This window comes from Thalia democratica, chromosome 5 (genome assembly GCF_965202585.1).
Source record: "Thalia democratica chromosome 5, ktThaDemo2.hap1.1, whole genome shotgun sequence".
NCBI classification, from domain to species: Eukaryota; Metazoa; Chordata; class Thaliacea; order Salpida; family Salpidae; genus Thalia; species Thalia democratica.
The window spans coordinates 31,877,702-31,887,562 of NC_139169.1; positions in this window are offsets into that span (position 1 = coordinate 31,877,702).

The window sequence follows — 9,861 nt, forward strand, 5'->3', positions numbered from 1 at the left end:
TAGACAAGGTATAAGGCATACATGCAACTTTTTTCCATTCATTAGTAATTAATGAGTATCTATCAACAGAATTAAAATATTTCCCACTGTCATCATAACCACCAAAAACAAAGACTTCACCTTTTACACAAACTGCTCTGTGATGAATTCGAGTTTGGTTCATGTAATTTGTTGTCATGATCTTCAGACTATCGCTAAACTGATTGACATGTGTATCATCAAGATTATCATAACCTCCAACAAATAAGAAATAGAATTTATTGCTGCTACAATACCTAGTTTTATACCATAAACTAGACTTCAATTTCTTGATATGTTCTTCATTGTTGCTCAAAAATTCATTCAACATTGGAAAAAAAACTTTTTGTCCGATAAGTTGAAAAGACTTGTTAAAAAAATGTCTCTTCTCATGTTCTGACAATAAAGTTGTTCGAACTTTCAGTAAAAGATTTTTAGCATAATGTTTGCGTTCACTAAAATTGTGTCTTAACCATGAACTTACTGAGTTGAATACTTCAATCTCTGAAGTAATGTTTAGTTTAGAACTTCCTAGTATTTTCGCAACAAGATCATGATCTAATTGTAAAAAGTTTTTAGTTTCCACTAAAACTGTAAAACAGCTTTCAATGTAGCTTAAAACATGGTTAGCAAGAGCGGGTGAATAGAAAACTTTGATAAGTTTATAGATAGCCAGCATATTTTTCATACTAATTTTTTCATCAATGTTTTTGTTTATTTTGTTTCCTAAATATTTACTTGCCAGAAATTTTGGAATTTTTACTGCTGAAATTAGTTGATGGTCTTTTAATTTTCTTCCTAAAAATATATTAAAAGTTTAATTTTGTAAACTTTAGCTGTTTTTCTCAGCTAATTTTTATAAGTATTTTAAAAATGCTATATGAGAATTCAAACAAAAGTTAGACCACAGTCGATTAAGTTAATACACAAACAACTTTTTTTTTATTTTACTGCTTAAGTTGTTAAAATATGTTTCTGATTTTTTTATTTTTTAAAAAAGGTTTTAATTTTTTGTAGTCCAGGAATTTTTAATAAATCCCACTTATAATAGATATTCTAGGGTTAATAAGAAAAAAAAAATTCTAAGGGATAGTTGACAGGAAATTTGAACACTAAATTTTGCAGTGTTGTAACAAAAAAATATAAAACTAAAGGTTTACACTATTTTATTTAGGGGGTCATTCTTAACATAAGTAAGAAGTTTTTTTCAAAGTTCTGTTAAGGGACAACTACAAAAATGTGTTTTGAGACACTGATTCTAACTTTTTTATAAAAAAACAAATAATTATGTATTATTAAATTACCAACATAAAATTACCAACAACATTAAAATTATCAAAACGGTTTACAGTAAAATGTTTAAAAATTATTTTAGGTTTTTTTATAAAAAATTAAACAGAGTAGTTTAAGAAAAAATAAAGAGAGTAAAATACCTGCTGTGTTGAAACTTTTGTTCTTGTAATAATCAGAAAACTTTTTATTGCATAACTTCAAAAAATGTTTAGTTTTGACATTTTCACCACTGAGTGAATCTTGGCAATTTTTTACAAGTTTTCTTTTTTTAACATCAATTTTATATTGATTGTTTTCTGCTGACACATCTTGTTTGCGTTTCATTGTGGTTTTACAGGTTATAAAATTATTTTAATCTGAAATAAAATCTAGAAGTTTTTCTGTTCTATATCAATTTACATAAAATCAAGTAATTTTTAAAAGAACTCAGTGCAACTTTATAGTTATAGCTCTTTTTTTATCGTCATATAACTCATAATTTCCAGATTTAAAGTGTATCTAAACCTTATGGTTGTAAATACTTTCTATTCGCAAACCGCTTATTCTAAAAGAATCAGGTTTAAAAAGTTGTATTTTATAAAACCACACCTATAAAAGTTTTGCATAATAAAAATAAACAGATCAAAAATATGCCAGATCAATCTAAAAATAAGTCGTTCTGAAAAATTTGTAATTTTTATTAATTTTTAAAAATATATAATACTTGTTAAAAGAAAAAACTAAGAAATAAACTAAAACTTTATATACTGTATAAAAAATTTTGATGCACATCAATTGCTAAATTTATATGTATCTTAATCCTTAGTATAATAAGCAAAAACTTTGTAAACGAAATGTTATTTGAAATCTTTTAAGCTTTGTTATGTCCTGGACAAGACATTAAATTTGGTATATGACTCGAAAGGCTTTTTTTCGTACACCAGTTCTTAGGAAGAAAATTTTCAAGCGCCTTTTGTTTCAACAAACTTTTATTACATGTGCATATTATTAGTTAGAGAAATCAAATTCTAAATGTTTTATATGAATAAAGATTTTTATTTAAATTTTAAATAATTTAAGAAACTTTAATAACTGTTATATAGTTACTCTGACGAAAATCGATAACTAATATTTAAAAAAGAATAAACAAGAGTTAAGCTTTTATTAAAAAAAAACTATACAAGGTACTAATCAGATTATAAAATACGTTAGTGAAAAGAACTATATTAAATTGTTTAATATAAAAGATTATACAGTTTATTAGTTAACTCTTAAAATAATGTAAGTTATATTAGTAAAAACAAAATAGTTTAATTTTGTTTATTTTCCTTTAGGGATTTGTAGTGCATTTACTTTTTTTTTCACAATAATAGTTACTGCTAGCAATTTTTCAAAACAGAGTATACTTGAGTTAAGTAAATTGAAAATATTTCTACTATGGGACTTACTATGTTTCAGTTGTTTACTTATCTTAAGAGTATGATAGACAGTTAAACTAGTAATAAAACTATGTCAAGTAGGTTAAATTTTAAATATAAAATATTGTTATACATTAGTATAAAAAAAAAGTTTTTTAGCAGAATAAGTTTTAAAATGTTTACTTATAAGAAAATATATTGAGAAATGTTTAAAGATAATAGTAAATTAACGCAACAGTCAATGAAAGATTAACATTTTAACTATAAAGTTAACATACTTTAATAATATACTTAAGGTAATTTATTGCAATTGTTTTTTTTTAACTTTAAATTAGAACTAATTAAAAATAATTTTAAAATTAAAATTAACAAAAATTGGCTGCAATCAAAATAAAAAAAAGTTTAGCATTACACTTTTGCGATAAAATAAATTATATGGAAACATACTTTATGTTGTTAAATAAGTTTTTAAACAAAATTTCAAATTTTCATTTTATAAATAATAATTAAGTCGATGAAATGACAAGGTGAATTATAACATTAAGTGAATTATAACACATAAGTGAATTTAACATTAAGTGAATTATAAGACATAAGTGAATAATAATATTTCAAACTTAAAATAATTTGTCTCTATGAAAGTTTTATAGTAAAAAATTTTAGAATTTGCTTTACAGTAACCTAACTATTAACATACTTATAAAAAATATAAAAAACTTGCTTAAAGTAAATTTTTTTCAATAAGCAACTTATTTTACTACACTTAATTAATTAATAGTTATTTAATTATTATTAAACAATTAATAATACTTTTAAATTAAAATTTTACTTTATAGTTTCAAAACGATGCATAATAATCATTTATGTCTAGTTTACTTTAAGGTCAGTTTAGTTTGCGTGTTTGATGAGTCAACAATAAAAAAGCTTTTTACGACAGTGAAGTTAGCTTGAATAATTTTTTTTTAATGTCTAAACTTTGGATCTAATTTTTTTTTCATCTTAATAGCTAATTATTTTTTGTTTTTTATCCTAGAGAACAGTCCTTTGTCTAAACGCTTAAAAAAATCCATTGGGTTGGGGTTTCGCTTTTTGAGTGGGGACCCTTAGAAAAAAATGATTTTTTAATAATTTTATTTATTTTATGAGTTTGAGTAAAAAAAATGAAAACAATTTTTTATTATTTTTAAATATTCTTAATAGTATCTGTATAAAAGGCTATAGCTTTCTTTTCTACTACCTCTCTTTATTTTGTACAAAATGCCCTTAATTGAATTTTTTGAGTATTTTATTAATTATGAACTCAAACTCATAAAATAAAAATACTCATAAAAAAACTATAGTAAGGCGAATATGTTAAAAATATTGACAGTAAGTATAAAAAAATAGCCATTTATACACATATTGTTAATAAGATTTAAAAAAATTATATTCTTTTTTTACTCAAACACATAAAATATTAATATTAATAAAAAGTCCCAATTTTTTCTAAAAGGCCCCACTCAAAAAACGAAACTTCATACCAATGGATTTTTTACTAGTTTTTTAACAAAGGACTGTTCTCTAAACAAAAAAAAATTTTTTAATTATTAAGATAAGGAAAATAATTAGATCCAAAGTTTGGATGTTTTTAAAAATTTATTTCAAGCTAACTTCACACTTGTAAGTTTTTTCCATATTATTTTAAGTTTTAGTTTTTAAAACATAATTTTGTAATTAATTCTTGATTTGTTTAGCTGAGATTGGCATAGGGATAAGGGTATAGTTTAAAATTAAAATAAAATTGAAAAAAAGTTTGCTGACTGAGAAAACTTGCAATCTGATTTAGCTTGAGTACATTTTCCATTATTTAATTGTAAACTATAAGCAATTTAAGTTATAAAGAATAATAAAATTGGTAAATTGATTTCATATACAAACAAGCATTTTAAATAATGTATTTTTAATGATATAACTATAAAAATTAAGTTTATTAGCTGACGTCTGAATGCACTCGGAATGTTTTACTTATTTTGTTTACATTTTATGAATTGAAATTTCAATATTTTAAAAATAAACAAAAAATCAACCAACTACATTAAAATATATAAAAATTCTGAAGAAACAAAATTTTGATGAATATCAAAAACTATTTTAACTTTCAATATTTTCATTGGGTGCACAGGCTCTAGGACAAACACACTACGTTGTATCTAAAACTTAAGAATAGAACTTATAAATAAAGTAAACTAATTATATTAACATTTTGTGCAACAAAAAAACTTTTTCATGATAAACTTTAAACTTATTTAAAGCATAACTTACTTTTTAACAACATTTAAAACACAAGACCATATTCCTAAACGTTAGAGCAAAACTAATTAGTATACAACTACAATTATAAGCTTGATATACGACTTTTATTGTACGACTATTATTTGTAATATGAGTATAAAACCGTAATATCAAATCTTAGAGAAAAAAAATTAGTATTATATTGCAATTATAAGCTTTTTCTTATGTCAAGTTATGGGTGATAAAAATATAAAATTGTATTCAAAAATGTAAGAGAAAAAATATTATAAGTATGAGGTTTCAATAATAAGCTTATTTTTATAACTTCTTATGCGAGATAATGTGTAAAACCATATTGGCAACATAATAGAAAAAACTAAATAGTAATTAATAGGAATTATAAGCTTATAAAATTTTATGCGTGATAAAAAATACTAGGTCATTTTTATATGCAATCTAATAGAAAAATTAACAAAAAATAACATAAAGTTTACCATAACACTTTTGCGATAAAACTAAATTCTATTGAAACATATTTTATGTTGTTAAATAAGTTTTTAAACAAAATGTTAAGACGTCATTATATTTAAATAATAATTGAGTCGATGAAATGGCAACGTGAATTATAAGATTAAGTGAATTATAAGACATAAGTGAATTATAAGATTATTTATCTTATATATTACGTCTCTCTAAAAATTTCATTATAAAAGAATTTTAGAATATGCTTTACAGTAACTTAACTAACAACATACTTAAAAAAACAAATAAATAACTTGCTTAAAGTAATTTTTTTCAATAAGCAACTGATTGTACTAGAATTAATTAATTAATATTTAATGCTTTCGAAGTAAAATTTTACTTTATAGTTTCAAAACAATGCATAATAATCATTCATGTCTAGTTTACTTGAAGGTCAGCTTAGTTTGCATGTTCGCTGAGTTAACAACAAAAAAGCTGTTTACAAAAGTGAAGTTAGCTTGAATAACTTTTTAAAAAATGTCTACACTTTGGATCTAATTATTTTCCTATCTTAATAGCTAATTATTTTTTTTTATTCTAGAGAACAGTCTTTTGTCTAAACACTCAAAAAAAAGATTAGATTGGGGTTCCGTTTATTAAGTTTGGCCCCTTAGAAAAAAATAGTTTTTAAGTATTTTTTCTTATTTTGTGAGTTTGAATAAAAAACAATAATAACAATATTATTTTCTTTTAAATCATTTTTAATAATATGTGTATAAACGGCTATATAATTTTTACTACTAATTGGCAATATTTTGTACAATTTGGCCTTAATTGGGTTTTTTAATGAATTTTATGTATTTATGAACTCAAACTCATAAAATAAAAATATTCATAAAAAAACTCTATTAAGGCCAAATTGTGCAAAATATTGACAATAAGTAAAAAATGAACAATATCCGTTTATACACATATTATTAAAAAAAAGTATTTAAGAAATAATAATTTTTTTTACCTATACTCATAAAATAAAAAAAAATTACAAAAAGTTTCAATTTTTTCTAAGGTGTCCCTCTCAAAAAATGAAACCCTAATCCAATGGATTTATTATTAGATTTTAAACAAAGGACTCTTCTCTAGAATAAAATATTTTTAATTAGGTATTAAGATAAGGAAAACAATTATTTCCAAAGTTTAGACATTTAAAAAAATAAATAATTCAAGTTAACTTCATACTCGTGAGCTTTTTCCTTATTATTTTCAGTTTTAGTTTTTTAAACTTGATTTTGTAATTAATTCTTGATTTGTGTGGTTGAGATTGACATAAAGATAAGGGTATAATTTAAAATAAAAATGAAAATTGAAAAAAGTTTGCTGACTGAGAAAACTTGCAAACCTGATTTACCTTGAGTACATTTTCCATTATTTAATTGTAAACTATAAGCAATTTAAGTTATAAAGAATAATAAACTTGGTAAATTGATTTCATATACAAACAAGCATTTTAAATAATGTATTTTTAATGATATAACTATAAAAATTAAGTTTATTAGCTGACGTCTGAATTTACATGAAATGTTTTACTTATTTTGTTTACTTTTTATGAATTGAAATTTCAATATTTGAAAAATTAGACATAAAACAGCCAAATATATTTGAATATATAAAGATTCCTAATAAACAAAATTTTGGTGAATATCAAAACGTTTTATAGTTTTTATTTTTTTTTTCATGGGGTGCACAGGCTCAGCACATTCCTAATTTGATCTACATCATTGTAGACAAAAAAAAAAAGTTTATTAAAGATTTTCAGGTGCTTAAATGTGTTTGCTAAAAGCTTTAACTTTAATGTAAAAATAACAAAAATAACATACTTAAGTTTACGTTGTATCTAAAACTAAAGACTAGAACTTATAAATAATGCACACTAATTATATTAATACTTAGTGCAAGAAAAAAAAATGTTTTATAATAAAATTTAAACTTATTTAAAGCATAACTTTATTTTTGACAAAATCTAAAACACAAGACCATATTCTTAAACACTAGAGAAAAAACTAACTAGTATATAACTACAATTATAAGCTTGATATACGACTTCTTATGTGTAATATGAGTATAAAACCGTATTATCAATTCTTAGAGAAAAAACAATTAGTATTATACTGCAATTATAAGCTTTTCCTTATGTCAAGTTATGCGTGATAAAAATATTAAACTATACTCCTAAGTGTTTGAGAAAAAATCTAATTAGTACTAGATTTCAATAATAAGCTTGTTGTTATAACTTATTATGCGAAATAAAGTAAAAAACGATATTCCTAACATTAAAGAAAAAACTACTTAGTAATTTATTGGAACTATAAGCTTTTAACATTTTATGCGTTATAAAAGATATTATTACAACATAGTAACAACATATAAAACAATTTTGGAAAACAAAGAAACAGTATAATCAAAATTTTTATGTTTACACAATTTTCCTGTTATTTTAATTTTTTTATAGGAGTTTGTTTCAACTTGTTTTCTAAATAAGCAAACACTTATTAGACTTGATGGTTACATAAGTTAAATTTAGACATACAAATGTTTCATGGTTGTTGTGATCAATCATATAAAGGTTGACTTAAGTATACCTATTTAATTTGAATTTTTTAAATGAATTTCAGCAAACTAATATACCTTAAAAAACTAAATTAAGCTTATAAACATATTTATAAACTAGCTAAAAAAATCTAACTTCCAAAAAACACAGCGTTAATTTTTAAGAAAACTATTAATTTATTTTTTTTATAAGAATTATAATAAGTTTAATGTAACTAAATAACAATAGAAAAATTATAGATACAAAAAAAAGCTATATGTTATGAATAATAATTTTTGTACTCACCCTTGTGTATTCCTAAATTTATTTTTTCTTCTGTTTTGCTTTTACTTTTAAGCAATGCTATATAAGCTTTACTTCATTTTTGGTAGAAACAAATATTCGAAATCACGGTTCTTTATTTATATCATAAAAAGCTAAAACTACTTCGGAATTATATAGAAGCTGCCATAACTTTTAATGATTTGGGATTTCTTAAATCTAGCGGTTGTAATTGATTAAATTAGTTAAGCTAGTACTTTCGTATGTATAGTTTTATAGAAAAATTGGCTACAGTAAAAATAATTACAATCGCTAGACTTAATAAAAACTGTTTTATAGTTACCCTGCTTCTTAAATTCATAACTATTTGCTAAATAGTTCAACCTTATAAAAAAAAACAACTATTGTCGTCGCCGACCAGATTTACCAGTAAAAATTTTTTAACAGTGGAACGTCAAATAATTTCAATGCTTAAAAAATAAAATTAAGTCTTACAGCGTACACAGTGAAACATTAAAAAATAAGTTTATGATGAACTTCTTTCTTTCAACTCTCTAAGTTTAACCTTTATTAAACCTTAGCCAGTTAGGCTTTTTATTATATTTTCTAGATTGAATTTCATCAGTTGTCATTTATTGACCTCTTTATGTGGACAAACGGTTGTTTAAATTTGTCTTTACAAATTATCTATATTGAGTATAGATGCTTTATTTCTCCTTGCAAAAGCCAGATATCGAAAACTCGACTTATCGACAAGTTAGCAAGGAGAATTTCAATATATTTTCGTTATTAACACAAATATTTTTTAAAAGATAAGTATACAGGACCATTATTAATTATTTGTCAAAATAATCTTTACCATGTACTTAAACTAATTTTCTTCAGTAGTTTGAAAATGTTTAACTAAATGCTTTGGAAAAACAATAAATTACATGCAAATTTCGTATGTAGCTGAAAGCTATGAGGAAAAAGTATAAGTTGATAATACATCTTGGGTAACTAGCATAATTTTTAACTAGAAAATATTAACTAAAAACTGATATAAATTTAAAGCTTAGTAGTTTTTAACCTTAAATACAACATTTTTCTTTTTCGAAATATTTTTTTGAACTTATCGTTTATAATTTTTTCTTAGTTGTAAACAGCTTTTATGTTACACTTAGAAGTTAAGTCAAACGTTAACACTTTAGTACTCTAAATAAAAAAAGCCACTTGATTTCTTAGTTGATATTGATGTATTTACTCTATATGATATCAATATCATGTTGAGCCTAGTATAGTCGATTTCGATATTAGTAAAATCTATTTTTATTTTTTTTGTTAAAAAATAAAAAATGTTATAAATAAGAAATAAGTGATCAACCGAATCTATTTTGAAAATGATTGACGGATACGGATCTATTTATGATTTAATTTTAATAAGTCCGAATTGGCCGGATTCTAACGTAATGGATACGGTAGATTACTTTAATTGTTTTGCCTATTCATATATTTCACAGTTTTAGTTTTTTAGTTTTGTTATAGTGCTTAGAACGTTAGATTTGTTTCTACTTA